The sequence below is a fragment of the Mobula hypostoma genome, chromosome 28 (assembly GCF_963921235.1).
Source record: "Mobula hypostoma chromosome 28, sMobHyp1.1, whole genome shotgun sequence".
In the NCBI taxonomy this organism is placed as follows: domain Eukaryota; kingdom Metazoa; phylum Chordata; class Chondrichthyes; order Myliobatiformes; family Myliobatidae; genus Mobula; species Mobula hypostoma.
Genome location: NC_086124.1, coordinates 10,611,416 through 10,632,959, shown reverse-complemented (window position 1 = coordinate 10,632,959; position 21,544 = coordinate 10,611,416). Strand labels below are relative to the sequence as shown.

Sequence of the window (21,544 nt, the reverse complement as noted above, 5' to 3'; positions counted from 1 at the left end):
CGCACGATCGTGGGACAATCATGCCCACCCAGGGTGCTCGTAGTGGAATGGAAGTGGCTATGGACCGACTTCAAATGTTGTAACTCAACCAAGAAGGTATTTGCTGTTGTACCCCTCTCTGTATGAGACCCTGGACAGAATGAATGGCAGAAACTACGTGAAGGAAAAGTTTACCGCAGTAGAACTCAGCTGATATATGTACATACACATACCTACAGGTTGGAGCGTGGCCAAGTGGTTAAGGCGTCGGTCTAGTGATCTGAAGGTCGCTAGTTCAAGCCTCAGCTGAGGCAGCATGTTGTGTCCTTGAGCGAGGCACTTAACCACACATTGCTCTGCGACAACACCGGTGCCAAGCAGTATCGGCCCTAGTGCCCTTCCCTTGGACAACATCGGTGACGTGGAGAGGGGAGACTTGCAGCATGGGCAACTGCCGGTCTTCCATACAACCTTGCCCAGGCCTGCGCCCTGGAAACCTTCCAAGGTGCAAATCCATGGTCTCACGAGACTAACAGATGCCTATTCTATACCTCCTGGGGACACCAAGAGGGGCTAGAAAATAAGTCTTCCCCCTGCCTTTTACTACCGAGTGCAAATTAAGTCACATTAGGATCAGATTAGCAATGCATTTCTGAAGTTATTGAAACAGCAACATTTGTTTTTGTTACCTTATAATTACAGAAATATCTTCAGTGTACACTAATTTTAGCTGAAGATTAGCTTAATCTGTCACATACACGCCGAAACATACAGTGAAGTGTGTCTTTCGTATCAAATCAAATCAGTGACAGGGGTGGCAGCCTTTAAGCCTCGCCAGGCTTCCAGCGCTAACATAGCATCTCACCTTCACTAACCCGTACGTCTTAGGAACGCGAGAGGAAACCGGAGAACTCAGAAGGACACGCGCTCGCAGGGAGAATGTACAAACGTTTTCCAGACGGCGGCGGGAATCGAACCCAGGTCGGCGATCTCTGGTGACGTGAAGCGATTGAACTGGCCTTTAGATCCTGACCTCACACCATGCTTCCCTCAATGAAAACCTGTCGAGAGGCAGGCGTGCTCATGCAGGCACGCGCACGGTTGGGTTAAGCGAAAAGCAAACATTACCAGCACATTTTCGACCACGTCTGCAGCGACCTGCACTGCGTTCGAGCATCATTTCCATAAAGACACTGCAACGTCATACATTATTCATTCAGACGTACTCGTGAGTCACTGCAATGGCGTGTTGATCAGAATAAATACACAATTCAAACGACTTCTTTCAAAGTCACCAAGGCAGCTGAGAATTTCCCCTCTTTAGAAAGCCAAACAGCTGGATCTTCCCTAATCTAATTGTCAGTTATGCATGTTTCAAGGCTGCCGGTTTTGGCAAGGGCTGATCGAGGCACTAAACAAACTAGCAGGCGCTAGAAAGACTGCAGATCCTGGAAAACCAGGGCAGCAGCACGCAGGAAATGTACGAGGAACTCAGTGGGTCAGGCAGCATTCAGGGACAGAAGTGGACAGCTGATGGACTTGGCCGAAAGCGTCAATTGTCCACTCCCCTCTGTGGTTGCTGCCTCACCTGCTGAGTTCCAGTGCTTTCTGCATGGCAACAATTGTTTAAAGATTAGTTTTTAATCTTTTAGGGAAAAAAAGGCAAGTGTTGGAACTCACATGTGACCCCCATCACCTGGGTCATGCTTTGTTCTCATTGCTACCATCAGAGAGGAGGTACAGGAGCCTGAAGGCACACACTCAGCGATTCAGAAGCAGCTTTTTCTGTAGAAGATACAGAACAGTACAGCACAGGAACAGGCCATTCGGCCCACAATATTGTGCCGACCCAGCTAAAAAAATCTAATCAAAAACACCCAAGCACTAATCCCTCCTACCTACACCACGTCCATATCCTTCCATCTTCCTCACATCCATGTGTCTATCTAAACATCTCTTTAAAGCCTCTAATGTATTTGCCTCCACCATCATACCAGGCAGTGTAGTCCAGGCCTCCTTGACTCAGAGTAAAACACCTACCCCTCACATCTCCTTTGAACCTACCCCCTATCACCTTCAACGCATGCCCTCTGGTAAACTGCAATTCACAATCTTTTCCTCTCAATTATCATGTATTGCATTGTACTGCTGCCGCAAAGTTAAAACAAGTTTCACGACATCTGCCGGTGATATTAAACCTGATTCTGTAATCAGAGTAAAATGTTCTCCTAATAAATCCCCTCCTCTCAGGAGCGATTAAGTGGAAGCTGTCTTAGGGACCACAATAACAAAAGGCTGTGTTAATAAATCATTCCCCAATGTTTCCCTTCCTGAAAAAAAAGTATCAAGCTGTTTGCAAAGACAGATGTTTAAAAAAGACACGGATACTGTTAGTCAGGGTCGAGCCGCGTACCTACATGTACACAGCGTGCCCCTGTAAGTCTCGATCTCTGAGCAGCAGATTCTGACCTCTTGTCGTCTTGCACCTCCTTCACGTTGAGCCAAGACCCCATTCTGTCAAGTCCATGCGGTAGCTGGCATGCTATGGTTGACTCATTAAAAGAACTCACCCACAGGAATTTTTCTTTCCTCAGAAATCCAGTGGAAACAAGACATCCTCAACCGAGGAAGTACTCAAATAGTCTCTCAACTTACTCTTGGACAGATCTCCTTGAGATGTGATTTAAGTCTACAGGTAAAACCATAACTACAAGGGAAGGGGAGGGGTGGTCAGTGAAATCCAAAGAAAATTTTTTTGCCGAGACTGTTGAGAACACAGAGCGCACTACCACAAGGCATGGTTTCAAAGATTCAAAGTACATTTATTATCAAACCTTGCACAACCCTGAGATTCATCTTCCCCACAGACAACCAGAAACAAAGAAACACCATGGAACCCATTCAAACAAAAACGTCAAACATCTAACGTCCAAAAAAAAAGAAATTGCACAAAAGGCAAAAAAAAACCGAGTGAAAAACAGAATATAAAACATCCAACCAAGTTTAGTATGGGCTCCCAAACCCTGAAAGCTTTCTACAGGGGCACAATTGAGAGCATCCTGACTGGCCTGGTATGGGAACTGCACCTCCCTTAATCGCAGGATTCTGCAGGGAGTGTTGCGGACAGCCCAGTGCATCTGTAGTTGTGAACTTCCCATGATTCAGGACATTTACAAGGACAGGTATGAAAAAAAAGAGCCCAGAGGATCATTGGGGACCCGAATCACCTCCAACCACAATCTATTCCAGCTGCTACCATCCGGGAAACGGTACTGCAGCATAAAAGCCAGGACCAACAGGCTCAGGGACAGCTTCTTCCACCAGGCCATCAGACTGATTAACTCACTCTGATTTGAGTGTATTTCTATGTTACATTGACTGTTCTATTTATTATAAATTACCATGATTGTACATTGCACATTTAGACAGTGATGTAACATAAAGATTTCTACTCCTCATGTATGTGAAGGATGCAAGAACTAAAGTCAATTCAATTTACAAAGTCGTTGAAACAGGTTGGGAAGGCTCAGTTTATTTCAGTTCATTTTAGCGCTGTCGCTTGTCGACTACAGGCCACAGAGCTGGTCCGCCCCAATCAAAATCGTACTAAATAGCAATTAAAAAAAGGAGTGACCAGAAACCAGAAACATGTCATAACATGAACTGCAGAGTCCAATCCACAAACTGCGTGGATCAAACTTTGCCAAAATCCTGACACCATCCGGTGAGAAGTAGAACTCGGGGACATAGACTCAAGATTCGGGGGAGTAGATTTTGGACGGAGATGAGAAGGAACTGCTTTTCCAAGAGAGTGGTGAATCTGTGGAATTCTCTGCCCAATGAAGCAGTGGAGGCTACCTCAGTGAATATATTTAAGACAAGGTTGGATAGATTTTTGCATAGTGGGGGGATTAAGGGTTATGGGGAAAAGGCTGGTAGGTGGAGATGACTCCATGGCCAGATCAGCCATGATCTTATTGAATGGTGGGGTAGGATCGATGGGCCAGATGGCCTACTCCTGCTCCTATTTCTTATAAGTGAGAGGGAGAGAGAGAGAGACCAGTCAAACGCAGGCACCCATGTCCAGGAGGAGAGGGAGAGAAAGAGGGGGAGGGAGAGAGGGAGGGAGAGAGGGGGGGAGAGAGGGGGGGAGAGAGTGGGGGGAGAGAGGGGGGGAGAGGAGGGGGGGGAGAGAGGGGGGGAGAGAGGGGGGGAGAGGGGGAGAGAGGGAGAGAGAGGGAGAGAGAGGGAGAGAGACAGGGAGACTGGTCAGACATGGGTAGGTGGTGCTGAATCCCCACTTGCCTTCCATTCTCTTCCTCGTTGATTTCAACCTTGCTCCATCGGCGAGAAATGGGGTCTCCCAGGCTACCTGGCCTCCAGTCTGCACGCTCCACCCCAAACCTCACCCAGCTCCCTCAGAGACAGCAGAGCACCAGGTTGCTCACTCGGCCCCAAAAAACACACCACCAGAATGTAAACCACGGGTTCCAACAGTAGCAGGATCATAAAGTGGTAGTAAAAGAGGTACAGCTTTGGTGGAAGCATCAACTCTCTGAAGGAGAAGCTAGATATGGAGACAGTGAGGGAAGGAACAGAAGGATGTAGCTGACATTTGAGTCACGGAATCTGGAATTCACAGCTTGAAAGGATGATGAGGCCAAGATGGATACAACTCTTGACGAGAGCTGAAAAACAGGATTAGCTTGCATGGACCTGATGGGATAAATAGCTTCCTTTCACGTTTTGGACATCTATGATTTTATGACTTCATAACTCAATTGATTCTTTCCAGCCCCACATCCCTCAGGAGCTTACCATGTTCTAAAATATCAGTGTCTGAAACTAATTATTCCATTACTGGAGTAAGTAACTGTCAGCTGTATAGCATTGCAGTCACAGAGCAAGTCGAGAGTGGGGAGATAAATAAGGTGAAGGGGCCAAGATGAAGTAGCTTGAGTGAGCAAGACTTCATCTTTATAATCAAGGGTTCATCTTGTTCACTTTTAACTGACCTGGAAGTATTTTAATGTTTGAGGACAAGTGAGGGGAGAGTGAGCAGCTTCAAGTTCCTGGGTGTCAAGATCTCTGAGGATCTAACCTGGTCCTAACGTATTGATGTAGTTATAAAGAAGGCAAGACAGCAGCTATACTTTATGAGGAGTTTGAAGCGATTTGGCATGTCAACAATTACACTCAAAAACTTCTATAGCTGTACCATGGAGAGCATTCTGACAGGCTGCACCACGGTCTGGTATGGAGGGGCTACTGCACAGGACCAAAAGAAGCTGCAGAAGGCTGTAAATCTAGTCAGCTCCATCTTGGGCACTAGCCTACAAAGTACCCAGGACATCTTCAGGGAGCAGTGTCTCAGAAAGGCGGTGTCCATTATTAAGGACCTCCAGCACCCAAGGCATGCCCTTTTCTCACTGTTACCATCAGGTAGCAACTACAGAAGCCTGAAGGCACACACTCAGCGATTCAGGAACAGCTTCTTCCCCTCTGCCATCTGATTCCTAAATGGACATTGAAGCTTTGGACACTACCTCACTTTTTTAAAAAATATCCAGTATTTCTGTTTTTGCACTTTTTAAAATCTATTCAATATATGTAATTGATTTGCTTATTTATTATGTTTTATTTTATTTAATTTATTATTTCTTTCTATCTGCTAGATTATGTATTGCGTTGAACTGCTGCTACAAAGTTAACAAATTTCACGTCACACGCCGGTGACAATAAACCTGATTCTGATTCTGAATCTGAAATTTTTGCAGAGACAAGATTTGCTAATGAATAAGGATGTGAATCGGAACTGATGACTCTTCACAGAGGGTCCTGTGGGCAGTTCTGGGACTAAAGTGGTAAAGATGGTAGCGTCTTTTTTAAATTTCCAACAGCTTCTGGTTTTAAACCATTTGTACTTGATTGTGTCAGCTACTCCCATCTCTGCTTCCAAGTAGTGTACCACCCTGACCTGAAAAGGTATTGTCCTCTTTGTCACTTCATTCAAGTCCTGAACCCCACTGACTGAGAGTTATGTGGGATTAGCTTCACCACCATCAGACAATCTACCACAGTTCAAGATTCAAGATGGCTGCTCTCCACCATTTTCTCAAGGGCATTTAGAGGTGAGAAATAAATAATTGCCTTGTTGGCAAAGATTGGTGAATACAAATAAAAATCTATACTCAATCTGCAAATTTTTAACTGACTTTTCATTGTGTTTTGAAGAAATGCTAAATCTCTCTTTCAGGGGATTGGTCATTCAGAGAGATTGTACCTCTGACTGGAGAACATAACAAGCACAAGCTGTTTGAGGAGGAAGTTCTGGTTATGGAGACAGATTTATAATGGAAGAGGTGTTAGCAGATGATGCGTGGTGGGGTGGAGATACGTCTCTACCAAAAGGAGATGTAAGGTGCTCCTTCCCTCTGCTGACCTGCAAGTCACCCTTGGACAGGGTGTAGCACCTCCTCAACCCCCCTCGATCAGGATCACATGGAGCAAAGGGAGCAGGTGGTGGATGGTCATCCTGGTTATGCAACCACTGATGCCAGGCAATCTCTGAAGGGTATTGATAACGGATGGGGTCACCTGTCTTGTAAAGGCACTGCCCTGAAGAAGGCAATGGCAAACCACTTCTGAAGAAAAATTTGCCCAGAACAATCATGGAACCATGATTGCCTATGTCCCATAACACGGCGCAAAATGATGATGTCTCTCGACACGGCACATGATGATGACGATGTACTGACCTAGTGAAAAGCTAGCCTCACATTCCATTCATACAGATCAAATTACTTCACAGTGCATTGAGGCGGAACAAGGTAAAATAATAACAATAACTAGCAAATTTCTACAGATGTACCATCTAGAGCATTCTGACTGGTTGTATCACCACCTGGTATGGCAGCACCATTACATGGTCTTCAGAGCACTGTTGACTCAGCCAGCTTCATCATGGGTTCAAACCCCACCTCCCCAACATCAAAGATATCCTCTTTGAGGCAATGCCTTTTGAAGGTGGTGTCCATCATTAATACCGTCACCATCCAGCACATGCCCTCTTCTCATTACCACCATCAGGGAGGTGATACAGGAGCCTGAAGACGCTCAACATTTGAAGAACAGTTTCTTCCCCTCTGCCATCAGATTTCTGAACAGTCCATGAACTCAAGAACCCTAGCTTACTTTTCACCTTTTGCACTACTTGTTTTTTTATATATTGTAACTTTAAATAATTTGATTTGCCTGCACTATACTGTTGCCACAAAACAAATTTCACGACTAAAGTCATTCACAATAAACACAATTCTGAACGCAGAATAAAGTGTAACAGCTACACTGAAAGTACAGTGCAGGTAACACGAGACAAAAAAAGAAAAATTTTTGAAAGTGCTGCTTCCTCAGAATTTTTTTTTTGTGCTTAAGATAAACCACTTGAAGCTGAACACAAATATAATTTCAGGCTACTTGTACCATGTAGGAATTTATTGAAATAAGAAATTAACTTTCATTGAATAGAATGCATGTAATTGCATAACAGTGCTGACGGTTTGCAATAGATCAACTAAGCTAAAAGTGTTTTGATAATGATTTTCATTTGTACTCAGTGTCTGAGACTTCTCACTTAAGCGTCCAACAATAATCATTCAGCATTGGTGGATTCTGGTTGCCCTGATACCGTTTCTCCATGATTGCAATGTCCTGGTGAAACCTTTCACCATGCTCGTCACTGACAGTGACAAGATTTGCAGGGAAGAAGTCTAAATGGGAATGCAGAAAATGAATCTTTAGTGACACGTTGTTCTTCATGGTTTTGTATGCTTGAAGCATGTTGTGAACCAGCTCTGTAGTTGACCAGTAGATTTTCAACAACATCCTGGAATGCCTTCCATGTGATTTTCTCCAGTCCCAATAGAAGTTCTTTGAATTGCCTGTCATTGATGACCTGTTTGATTTGCGGACCAACAAAAATGCATTCCTTAATCTTGGCATCAGTTATTCTGACTTGAACTATGAATTAAAATAAATACAGGCATTTCAAAAATATGGTGCATGATAGGGAACTTTCCTGCTGATTTTCATGATCAGCAGCCCAAAATCTATAAAATACACCCAAAAGTATTTAAGAAGCAAAAGCTTTGTTGTCCAGTGCAAGGTAGATTGTGAGATCAAGAATCTAGTTATTGTCCTAAGAACCCATTTAATAGTCTTACAACAATGGGATGGATAGAAGCTGTCCTTGAGCCAAGTGGAACATGCTTTCAGGCTTTTCTATCTTCTGCCCAATGGACAAGGGAACTAGAGAAAGCATCTAGTGTAGGACTAAATGTTTAAGCATGGTGAGTGAAATGCCAAGTTTTGAGCTGGACGCTGTTCTTTCGCACTCGCTGTTAGCAATCGGCTGACCCAAGTGGAGAGCATTCCATCGTACTGCTGACTTGTACATCAGTCAACACACTCTGAAGTATTTGCTGTGACATCAAGTGAAACTCAGAACCTACTCATGCTTAGCCCACTGTTAGATGAGCGTAACACTTTAACGCCACTGTACCAACCCTCCAAAAGCCCGCTTGCCCTGCCAGCACTGTTTTTATAATTGGCTTCCTCAGAGATGTTTATCAGGCTTCTGTTGAGCATCAGAACAAGGAAATTTATCCAAAAGATTAAATGTGGGTTCTTATTTTGAAAGTCTATAAATGGAAAGTATGATAGAAGATATCCATATTTGGGACGTTTTCGGATTCTGAGGTGGGACTCCAGTGAATTGCATTATCATTCCAGGTCTGTAGTCTGTTCCAACCCTTCCCCACGCTAAAATATGCCTGCATCTACCACAGGGTCACAACGCTTTAAATACGGGTATAACCAGAATGCTAGATAATCTTTTTGGTAAACTATTCCAGGTGGGTAGGAAAGATAAAGGGCTGGCTTGACTTATCAGCTTCAAGTTAGCCTCCTTCCCCTTCCCCCCCCCCAACCATTTTGTTCTGGTATCTTCCCCCTTCCTTCCCGGTCCTGAAGAAGAATCTTAGCCCAAAACATCAACTGTTTGATCATTTCTATAGACGCTGCCCGATCTGCTGAGTTCCCCCAGCGTTTTGAGTGTGTTGCTCTGGATTTCTTTCTTGAAATGAAGTGAAATGAATGAAATGAAATGATCTTTATTGTCATTGCATAATACAATTTGTCAGGCACCAATACAGCAAAAATGAGTTTACAACTCCCATACTCAATGCTATAAAACAACAAATAAAATAAACAATAAATAAAATCAAGTAACCAACCAGTACAACCAGCAACCATAAAACCAGTATTAAAGTTGCAATATAACAAATTTATGGATGATGCTTGATCAATTGGTTCAGAGCAATTATAGCTCTGGGGAAAAAGCTATTTTTCTAGTCTGGAGGTGCGGGCATAGAAAATCTTATACGTCTGCCAGATGGAAGAAGTTCAAACAGATGATTGCATGGGTGTGTATTGTCCTTACAGATGCTTGTAGCTTTCCTTAGGCAGCGAGAGCTGTAAGTGTCCTCCAGGGCTGGGAGCTGTGTCCCGATGATCTTCTGTGCGCTAGAGACGACCCGCTGAAGTGCTTTCCTATCAGCTGCTGTACAATGTAGAAGCTTGGTCAGGCACATGACCTCACAATCTACCAGGTTATCATCCTCACTTCATTCACTACCTGTATTGCATTCTGTGCATACCTATTGCACTTTATTCTGCATTATTATTGTTTTACCTTGTTCGAGCTCAATGCACTGTGATCTGTATGAACAGTATGCAAGACAAGCTTTTCACTGTACCTCGGTACATGTGAGATAATAAAACAATTCCAATACTCTTTACTTCAATGAATCTCCCTGCAATTCCCCAAAACTTCTTTCCCCATCACCAATTTGCTATAGCATCACAGCCCTGCGGATTCCCAACCAGAGTCACCGACTGAAGTGGGAAGGTTACAATATCGAGACAGCAGTGTCCACTGCCACTGGAAGGCAGCCCTCCAGTCCGGGGGGGGGGGGGGGAGACTTGAAAAAGAAACACTGCAGATTGTAACATCGGGCTGGTCTCCCTCTCACCTGCTGCAGGAGCAATCTCCTCCTCGCTATTGAGTGCGAGAGCCTGCCCGAGATGTCAAAACATTGGGATGGACAGCGATTTTTGATCAACTGAAGATCATGGACTCTGGGGGCTTTGCTGAGGCACGGTGGGTGGTGGGGGATGATGCTTTTGCTGGAGAAGCGGGTAGATTGATGCTTTGCTACTGCTTGTGCATGGGAGCAGGGAGAGCGGGCTTTGGGGTCTAATGTTCTTCTGTCATTCATTCTTCTGGTTTTATTTTTCCTGTTTCGTGGATGTCTATGTAGAGTAAGAATTTCAGGTTGTATATTGTATACAATACCTGATTTTGAAAGCTGCAGGAATTTCTCCCGTTAGCTACAGAAAAGGTTTGGATGTTGTGGTGATGTACAAGCAAGTGAAAAAGAGGTTAGTTTTACTGTGAGGGACTGTGACAGATCTACTGATTGAAATTAACACTGATCAAGGGGTGAAGCTGCATGTAACCAGGGACAGATTTTGCTTGGCACCAAATTATTTTCCAGGGCTTGCTTTTTCATGCCACACTGCCTATAAACCTATTAATAGGTTGTGTGAGCACTGCAGGCGTGTCCTTGTAATTGGCAAATCATGTCAACATTGATCAGCGGGCAGTTGCAGGCATCAATTGTAAAACAGTGTGGTGAGAAAAGTCTGCAAAACCACCAGTGTTACTGTGGCTTTTCAAAGTTACGGATCCTTCAACAAACTGGGAAGAACACACCTGGAATATTGTGTTCACTTCTGGTCACCTCAGTATTTAATTTGTTTATTGAGATACAGCACAGAACACTGTCAAGAGTGAAGACGACATTGTCGTTTGGCATTGGTCACTGATTCCAATTCTTGACCAATTTTAAAGCTGAACTCTTTGCAAGCAGATAGTGCTGCTGACCCCAGTAATTACACAAGTCATTGCCATCCGATATGATCTTCATCAGATAAGGATCAGAAGTAGGCCATTCAGCCCACCATGCCTGCTTCCTCAGAAGACCATAGGAGAATTAGTCCATTTGGCCCATCAAGTCTGCTCTGCCATTTCATCATGGCTGATTCATTTCCCTCTCATCCCCAATCTCCTGCCTTCTCCACATAGTCCTTCATGCCCTGACTAATCAAGAATCTATCAAATTCTGCCTTAATTTTCACCCAATGACTAGGCCTCCTGTAGCAACGGATTCCACAGATTCATCACCCTCTGGCGAAGGAAATCCCTCTTCATCTCAGTTCCAAATGTTTGTCCCTTTATTCTGAGGCTGTACCCTTTGGAATTAGGTTCCCCCACACTATAGGAAACATCCACTCCAGACGCCTTTCAACATTTGAGAGGTTTTCATCCCCCCATCATTCTTCTGAACTCCAGTGAGTAAAGGCCTAGAGCGAGCAAATGTCAAGCCTTTCAATCCCAGAATCACTTTCATCAACCTTTGAACCCTCTTCAATGTCAGCACATCCCTTCTTAGATAAGGGGCCCAAAATTGCTGACAATACTCCAAGTGAGGCCTCACCAGTGCTTTATAAAGTCTCAACATTACATCCTTGCTTTTATATTCTAGTCATGTCAGAATGAATGCTAACATCGCATATGGCAATTAGGTTACAGAACATTGTACAGTACAAGATCAAAAAGATTTAACAATTAGCTTTATTTGTCACACGTACATCAAAACATAGTGAAATGTGTCATTTGCATCAACAGCGCAAAGGAGATGCAAGGTAAAGCATCCGCTTAGTCCCTCTCCCCTGATCAGGGTCACGTGAAGCCATGGGAGCAGGTGGTACATATCACAAGTCCTAGTTATATGTGACCACTGACGCCAGACAGACAATCTCTGAGGAGTATTGATAATGGCTGGGGTCACCCATCTTGTAAGGGCACTGCCCAGAAGCAGACAATGGCAAACCACTCCTGTAGAAAAATTTACTGAAAACAACCACGGTCATGAGATCATAATTACCCACAGCACATAACGAAGGAACGAACTATGGCGCTGTCGTATTTGCCTCCAATACCACCCCTGGCAGAACATTCCCGGCACCCATCATTCAGTGCAGGGAAAAAAAAATTGCCCTTCACATCCCCTTTGAGCTTACCGCCTCACCGCCACTTCAAATGTACGCCCTCTGGGTATTAGACAGTTCAAACCTGCAATAAAGATACTGACTGTCTATCTATGTCTCCAATAATCTTATAGACTTCAGCGAGGTCTCCTCCTTTGATATAAACCTCTCAGTTCTCCCATTATGCCTTCTTAGATGACTGTATTAATGATACCATGACACCACATGAAGATTGTGGAGTTGCCCAACAACATGGCTGCCCAGATGATCCGGCCTTCTGACAGCACTGCCGACTGGAGGTTGCTGCCGGCTTCAATATTGAACCAATAGTGAGAGACGAGAGAGAGCGGGCGTGACCTTCCTCAGCCACCACTCTGGACGGGAGGCTCAACCAACCACGGGCAGTGTCACAAAAGTGCACTTACGGGCAGAGCAGCTCAGAGTGAAAACATTCCCGTCTCTCTCTCCACACCCTGAAAACTCGCTGCTAAACAAAGGAAGTGCAAGAGGAAGCCGTGACGGCCGTATCTTTCTGGAGCACATTTGCAAATGTGCTCTGAGTCTAGCATGGCACGAACCTTCAGTATCCAGAAAAACAAGACTGATAAGATTCAGTTGTTTTGCAAATACTGGCGATTAATTATTTTTAAAAATGCAGCTTTCCCCACAAACTTTTTAAAATCTAAATTATATTAACTTTATATTAGAAGTCTCAACACATACACACGACTCCATAAAACTGTATTTATATAGAACCTCTTGGAGATAAAGGGAGATCATAGAGCCTCAACAAATGAATACACAGAGCCAATCAAGTTGACCCTTAAAACCTCCCCCTCCAAAAGGGCCACAACTCTTCACAGGGCTTGGAGGCTTGCGAGCCTCAGTGACCCGGAGAGCTGTGTTGACTGGAGTCAGGGCTTTGTGCTTTGGCTCCTGGTAGGGTCACCCGTGCCAAACAGGTCAAAGGGTAGAGGCCAGTGGTGTACCGGTCCTCCAGGTTCAGGGGGTTCAGCCCAGGGCTAACAACCCTGACTGGTAAAACAGTTACGGAATCAGCAATGAGGAATCCTTCCACATCTGAGTGCGACGGTGTTCCCGATTCTCCACCCGGGACTTGCATGACTGACTGTACAAAAAACCGAGAGGAAACTACTGACATGATGAAGGAAGCCCGGAACACTGCTCGAGCTGGACGAACTTCATTGCTGCCCTAAACCCCACTGGAGCAAGTGGCCACAAGCAAGTCAAAACCTCCCTCCAAAGGGAAAGAGCTCACTACCACAGCTAGCAGAGGTGCGTCCTCAGAGGACCTGAGACGCGGGTTCAATTCTCACAATCCACTTGTGACCGCACGAGCTTCCTCTGCCTGCTTCGCTCACATTCCTCCTAGAGACTTTAGGTTAAATGTCCCCTGGCATGCGGGCGGGTGGCCGACAGCCGATGGGAAAGTGGAGAGAACAGATTACAATGAAAATCAGTGGGGCAGGGGAGGGGGAGAAACAGAGCTGCTCTGTGAGCTAGTATAGACTCAATGGGCCAAACAGCCTACTATGCGGTCAGGAAATATAGAAGAGGAGGTGGATAGGTTTAGCAAGGTCTTGGGCATCCATGTGAAAGACAGAGGGGCATCTATTCTTCTCTCCCTCCTGACTGCACAGGCAAATTAGAACTTATTACTGCCAGAAACCCAGAGCTCTCGTGAGCCACATTGTCAGGTACCAGAGGCTCAACGGTAAAGTATTATCAGAAAGCACGAACACAAGGGACGTCCCGTTTGCCCGTGGCGCTAGACTTCATTTAGTTTCCGCCACCTCTCCTGAGAACGTTTTGTATTCACCAGGGTAGAAAGTTAAGTTGAGACTTCTCATTTAAGGAGCTCCCCAACTTGTCCGTGCAGAGAAACAGATAGAACACTAGACTTCGATTCCCGAAATACTTGTAAAGTTCCTGGAATTTTACATCATAAAAATAATTTATTGGGTCCTTGTAAAGCAATGGTCCCAGAGACAACTGTTCTATGTGCTCTGTGCAGTTCAGGGAAGTACTGGGATTCCTTGAAATTGCTTGGCCGTGGTAGGCAACGCACAAATGTGGCCCCACGATGAATGTTTGGCTTCCTGCCTCCATTGCAGATGAAAGATCATCACACAGCCAAGAGAACTGCTGGCATATTATAAGATGGGAGCAGCATTAGGTCATTTGGTCCATTGAGTCTGCTAGCCCATTTGATCATGACCAATTTATTTTCCATCTCAAACCCATTCTTCTGCCCTCTCCCCACAACCTCACCAAGGATCGATCAACCTCTGCCTTAAATGATTTGGCCTCCACGGCCGTCTGTGGCAATGAATTCTACAGATTCGCCACCACCCTCTAGTGAAGGAAATTCCTCCTCGTCTCTGTTCTCAAGGAACGTCCTTCTGTTTTGAGGGTGTGCCCTCTGGACCCAGCCTCTCCCTCTGTAGGGAACATCCTCACTACGTCCACTGTCTAGGACTTTCGATAGACGGCACCCAGGGTGATTGGGACCGAGGGCAGACAATACGCTTCAGGTCAATCATGGTTGACCTTGATGACCCGCTTTCCCTCCTAGGTGTTCCCAGTGCCGATGCTGTGAGTGGTGGGTGCCTGCCTGCCGACACGTGCTCCCATTCTGAATGGAAGGAATGCTTGCTCTCAGAACCAAGTACATTCAGTCAATTTCACACACGTACACACTTCTCAAGGTCAACCCATCACCCTCAACATCTCGGGCCTAAATATCAACCACACCCAGTCACTTAATGCTGCTTCCACAATGTCGTGGACACAGCTCAGCACATCTTGGAAACCAGCCTTTCCTCCATCGACTATACTTCTTGCAGCCAATATTATCAAAGACCCCAGTCACCCTGGACATTCTTTCTTCTCTTCACCATCCATTGGGCAGAAGATACAAAAGCCTGAAAGCATGTAACACCAGGCTCTATCCAGCTGTTTCAATACTATTGAATGGTTCCCTAGTACAAGATGGACTCTTGACCTCACAATTTACTGCATTTCAGCCTTGCACCTTATTGATTGCCTGACCTGCATTCTCCATAACACGCTGTTCTGCGCTCTGTTATTGCTTCTCTTTTGTACTATGTCAAAGCAGCGATGTGACGACATAGCCCGTGTGGAAGGCAAGCTTAAAGAGAAACCTTTTCACCATACCTCACTTGACAATAAGAAACCAATTTGCCTGACACCTCAAAGCTTTTCCATTGCTGACAAGGCGAAAGGGTGTCAGAACAATCAGCACGTCCTTGAACGAGCGGCTCCCTGTCAACACTCAGGGATCTCAACGTCATCCAAAGGTGGCTACTGCGCAGGATCGAAGTAAGCTGCAGAGAGTCGTGAACTCAGTCAGCTTCATCGTAGGAATTAGCCTCCATTATATCCAGGACATCTTCAAGGAGCAATGCCTCAAAAAGATGGCGTCCATCATTAAGGACCCCCATCACCCAGGACGTGCCTTGTTCTTATTGTTACCGTCAGGGAGGAGGTACAGAGGCCTGAAGACACACACTCAATGATTCAGGAACAGCTTCTTCCCCTCTGCCATCCGATTTCTGAATGGACATTGAACCCATCAACACTACCTCACTACTTGTTTTTATTTCTATCTTTGTACTACTTAATTATTTATTGTAATTCTCATTTTTCCCCTGTTATTATGCATTGCATTATACTGCTGCTGCAAAGACGACAAATTTCACGACATATGCTGGTGGTATTAAACCGGATTCTTTAGAGATTGTCTGCCTGGCGTCAGTGGTCACATAACCAGGACTTGTGCTATGCACCGGCTGCTCATACGATCACCCACCCTGACATATATATTCACTGTAATGATTATATATCACAATGCACTACTGCTACATAGCAACAAATTTCATGACATATGCCGGTGACATTAATCCAGATTCCAAGCTGGTACCCACGCACTGCCTGAACTATTCAGTCACTTTGTCACCAGCACACTGACTGCGCCATCGGCGAAACTGAATGCAACTGCTCACCCAGTTTACTCTGACGGTACCTCCCAAACCTATGACCACCACCACTGAAGAGGACAAGGGCAGCGGGCACCTTGAAAACCATCACCTTGGGAGTCCCCTCCCAGTCACAAAATAACTTCGACTTGAAGATGCATCGCTGTTCCTTTATCGTCGCTGTGCCCAGGTTCTCGAACTTATCCCGCTCAACAGTAGCATGGGTGTACTTTCCTCAGAAGGCCTGTGGTGGTTCAAGAAACTGGTCCACCCTCACCTTCTCAGAGACAAACAAGCTCCTTGGCTTTTTGCTTCTCCTAATAGGAAGCCTGAATGAAAAACAGGCTCTCAATCCAAAAAGCCCCAATTTACAATTACCCTTCCAACCTGAGCAATTCTCTGAACTGTCACTCGAACCCACAACATTTGATTCACACCATCATCCAAGCCAGGGATACAATGAAAGCTCCAACAAAAGCACATTGGTGCTCAAGTGGGCTGTATGACAGTCCAAGCTCATTTTGTTTTAAGAGATGAGTTTCCTTGAATATTTCCTATTTTTTTTGGTGAGTCACTGGCCACAAAGATATTGAAGGTCCAAGATCTGTCTAATATCCATTCCCACTCTTTGATATCTGGCTCCTGCTAAGTGGATAATCACAGGCTAGGCAATGGACTTAGGTGCAACACACACAAAATGCTGGAGGAACTTGGCATTTTGGCTTGAAACCTCAACTGTACTTACCCCCCCCCCCCATAGATGCTGCCTGGCCTGCTGAGTTCTTCCAGCATTTTGTGTGTGTTGCTCGGATTTCCAGCATCCACAGATTTTCTCTTGATGGGATTTGGTGCGACAATTGTCCAGTCTCAAAGCCCAACCATAATTTAGTAGAGTGCGTGTTACAGAGTCAGGCAAAGCCAGGAATAGACTGTAATGCCAGTTATGACCCTCTCCCCTGCCCAAAATGTGCAAAACCGTTTGTAAATAAGAGAACGGTTACATAAGAAGACTCATCTGTTCCTGTGGAAAATCAACTTGCATATTCAGGAGACGAGAATGGCAAAGACCCGTGCGGAAAGTTGCTGAATGGGACAACCCACTGATCCTATTCCAACTGTCCTGCTGGGGCTGCTTGCCAACGGCTAGAGATCAAACGCACTGGCTCTCTCAGTCCCAAGTCCTGCAAGCCCCTTACCCTGTGCTTGCTGATTCACATAGGCTCCTGGTCCAAAAACTCAATTTTAAACACCCTCAATACCCTCCCTTATCTGTTAACCCCTTCTGCCTACCAACTATCTCTCTGCTCTTCCAGACCAGAAACCTTACACATCCAACCAAACTAAAATCACTCCATTATTTTCGGTCGTGCCTTCAGGAGGTCTAAACTCAGGCATTCTGTCTCTGCTGCTGTGCTTTAAAGATTATCCTTAATAATCTCTTCTCAGATCACCAGGTAACCTGATAACTCCTCAGAGTCAAGTTTTAGAATCGGTTATATACATTGGTAAGCAGCATGTATAATCTCACTCACCTCACACTAAACTGATTCCACAACCTAGAAACTCACTTTCAAGGGCTCAACAACACATTCTCAGTATTATTTATTTTTTATTATTGATTTTTTGTATTGGTATACCTTGCCTTCTTTTGCATGCTGGTTGTCAATCTTTGTATTTTCCACTCATTCTTTTGTATTTCTTTGCTCTACAGTGAATGCCTGCAAGAAAATGAATCTCAGGGTGATGTATGATGACATACACACGGTTTGACAACAAATTTACTTTGAACTTTGGGATGCCTTGGCTATTTTAGTATTAAAGCGAGACTGCATAATTTTGGAATTGGGTTTTTTATCAGTGACATACATTGTGAAATTTGTTTTGTGGCAGCCGAGCAAAGCATAAAATATACTCTTAATTACAATGATATATATTTTAATTAATTAAGTAGTGCAGAAGGAGAGCAAAATAGTGTTTATGGACCGTTCAGAAATCTGATGGCGAAGGGAAAGAAGCTGTTGCTAAAATGTTGAGTGTGTGAAATTCAAAGCAATGACGCTGGACACTTAAATTTTTAGGAGATTTGCGGATGGCGAGGAAATAGGAGCATAAAGAGCTAAATAAGAAAGTGCTCTTTCAGCAGCTGGTTTCCCTTTAGACAAAATGATATTTTAGTTTGTTGCACACTGAGCTGTTTTCAAGAGGATTCGAATTGCTACAGAAAAACTTACTTTCTGTTACCATTAAGAGAATTTCTGCAAATGCCAAATGCAAAGTGCCAGTAAAGTTCTGAAGGAATACAAGCAGCCAGCTCAGTACCCCTTCTCCACCATCCAATATCATTGCTGGTCTTCTACCTTGGTGCTATTTCCCTGCACTAATCTAACTTTGCTCTCTACCTTGAAAAAAAATCCATCGGCCTGCCTTGAACCTCCTCAGTGAGGGAGTGCTCACAACCACCTTGGTTGGAGACCTCCTCCAAGTGAAGGTATCTCCCTTCATCTCAATAAGGGCTAACCTGTTATTCTAAGTCAAAGTCGAGCTTATTACCACGTGCACAGGTCCAAGTACGCACAAGTACAATGAACCTACTTGCAGGCCCATCACAAGCACATAATGTTTCACAAAAAAAAAAACAAAAATAAGTGCAACAAGGCGGGAGGGGAGAGAGCAGCGCGCCGTGCGTGCGCAGCCCTCTGGTGAAAATGATATCGTATCCGTTAAATAGGGGCCGTGGACAATTCTGATTTGGAGACAGACGTGAAAGCACAGAGGAACGTCTGGAGAAATTTCTGAAACGCCCGTTCGCTGCTGTTGTTACTGTGTGATGGAGAATCTCCGGAGGGTAGGCCCCAAAATCCCCGGCTTTACCTGCTGCTGGCGACCGAGGCTGAGGTCGAATCGTTCGGATAGAGATGGTGCTCGGTACTCGGTGTTGGGGGCTGATCGGAGGCTCGAAGTTTTCGGACAACTCAGAGTCGGACTGTGGTCGGGTACGGCAGGGAGAGTTTTCTTCCTGAGATGTGGGACATTTGAGAGACTTTGAACTTTTTACTGTGCCATGGACTGTTCTTCATCAAGTTATGGTATTGTTGACCTGTTGTAACTATATGTTATAATTATGTGGTTTTGTTAGTTTTTTCAGTCTTGGTCTGACCTGTGTTTTGTGATAGCACACCGGAGGAAATATTGTATCAATTCTTAATGCATGCATTACTAAATGACAATAAAAGAGGACTGCGTGTCTTCACAATCTAAATTTTACAAGAAATAAACATTAAAGCAAAGTCCATTGCAGTACAAATTGGGAGATAATTGGCCATAATGTTGCTATACTGATGTGGTGACTAGGGTTGTGCCAGTTTATGCAAGGACAGAATGGTCAAAGGGAAGTATCTGTTCTTGAACCTGGTGGTGTGGGACTTCAGTACCATCTGACTGATGATAGCTGCAAGATGGCTTGGGCCAGATAGTAGAGATCTTTGATGATGGATAATGCCTTCATTGAGACAGTACCTCACATAGTTAGTATCTATGGTGGGCAGGTTTGTGCCCATGATGTATTGGGTCCCGCTACTCTCTGCAGCTTCTTTCGGAGAGAAGGCAGGAGAATGGGGTTGAGAGGGATAATTGATCAGCTATGATAGGCCAAATGGCCCAATTCTATTCCTATAATCTTGGGCCTTTATGCTCCTGCGGAATCAGTGGTGAAACCAGGCACTAGGCATCCAGACAGGGAAGTATCAACCTGCATCTATCTTGATAAGCTTCATTAATTGCCTCTTAATACCAAGGAAGTCATCGGTACATTCACTCTGCCCTGATCCACGACTGCGTCCAAGTTCATACCCGACATACTGACATAGGACACTGTAGGTATTGAAATATAAAGCAAAAATCTCTGGAGGAATGCAAAAAGGGACTCAATCCAAAACAGCCACTGCCCATAGACACTACCTGACTCGCTGAGCTCCTCCGACATTTTGTGTTTTGCAGATTTAACATAGTTCACTGATCAATTTTAGATAACTTGCTTTGGCCCCCAACTGGTATATTCCTGGTGCTTAACACGGTTACAGAGATTCAGGTATGCAACTTGTTCAGCTGCGGTAGAAAGTGCCAGGAATGCTTTGCTCTACAAGAAAATAGTTCATGTAACCTCTGCCAGATCAACAAACCAAAAATCAACTCATTTGCAAAGGTCATGATTGGGATTTTATGCTGACGTGGGGAGGCCACATTTGGAGTATTGTGTGCAGTTCTGATCACCTACCTGTAGGAAAGCTATGAACAGGATAGAAAGAGTACAGAGAAAATTTACATGGACATTGCTGGGACGAGGAACTTAGTTACAAGGAAAGGCTGAAAAGGTTAGAACCGGAGCTTAGAAAAATAGAGGGCTATGTGCTAGGAAAATTCTAGGCAGTTTCTAGGGTAGGTTACATAGTCAGTACAACATTGTGGGCCGAAGGGCCTGTAATGTGCTGTAAATTTCTATGTTCTATGTTTATTCCCTGAAGCATATGAGAATGAGGGAAGATATACAAAATTATGAGGGTAAATGCAAGCAGGCCTTTTGAATTCAGTTTGGGTCAGGCTTGAACTAGAGGTTGTAGGTTAAGGGTAAAAGGTGAAGTGTTTAAGGGGAACTTCTTCATTCAGAGGGTGGAGAGTATGGTATGAGCTGCCAGCCAAAGTAGTGGATGTGAGTTTGTTTGCAACATTTATAAGTTTGGGCAAGTACATGGATGGGAGGGGTATGGACAGGCATGGTCCAGGTGTGAGTCGATAGGACTAGACAGATTAATAGCACTAGACAGCAAAGATTTTGCTTCTTGAATACTTTTGGGTGTATCTTAAAAGATTCTGGGCTGCTGGTCATGAAAATCACCATTAAATTTCCCTATCAAGCACCATTTTTTAAAAAATCCCTTATATTCGTTGTTTCAATTCATAATTCAAGTCAGAATAACTGATGCCATGATTAAGGAAGGCATTTTTTGCTTGTCCACAAATCAAACAGATCACCAATGATGCACTTCTAGTAGGACCGGAGAAAATCACATGGAAGGCATTCAAGGATGTTGTTGAAAATTTTCTTGGCAACTGCAGAGCACCAAACTATGTACAGCTGGTTGTCAATGTGCTTCAAGCATTCAAAACCATGAAGTGCAACACGTCACTAAAGATTCATTTTCTGCGTTCCCATTTAGACTTCCCTGGAAATCTTGGCACTGTCAGTGGTGAAAGGCTTCACCAAGACGTCACGGTCGTGGAGAAACCGCATCAGGGCAACTGGAATCCTTCAATATTGGCTGATTATTGTTGGACACTTAAGTGAGAAAGCTCAGACACCGAGTGCAAATGAAAATTAT

The 21,544-nt window shown here is 44.6% G+C and overlaps 1 protein-coding gene across 10 annotated transcripts in view; it reads right to left on the bottom strand.

Annotated features, from left to right (window-relative positions):
- Positions 1–21,544, bottom strand: part of luzp1 (leucine zipper protein 1) — a 199,329-nt gene that overhangs the window by 174,072 nt on the left and 3,713 nt on the right. For 2 of the 10 annotated variants that reach the window (XM_063035116.1, XM_063035121.1), the window contains exons 2-3: positions 19,041–19,185; positions 17,807–17,887 (exon numbers count right to left, since the gene is read on the bottom strand). The exons of 4 other annotated variants lie outside the window; for them this stretch is intronic. The gene's annotated coding sequence lies outside the window, so the exon portion shown is untranslated. Of the gene's footprint in view, positions 1–1,107; positions 3,905–17,806; positions 19,186–21,544 lie in introns of those variants that run through there. 4 more of the 10 variants (XM_063035122.1, XM_063035117.1, XM_063035119.1 and 1 more) reach the window with 3 other exon arrangements.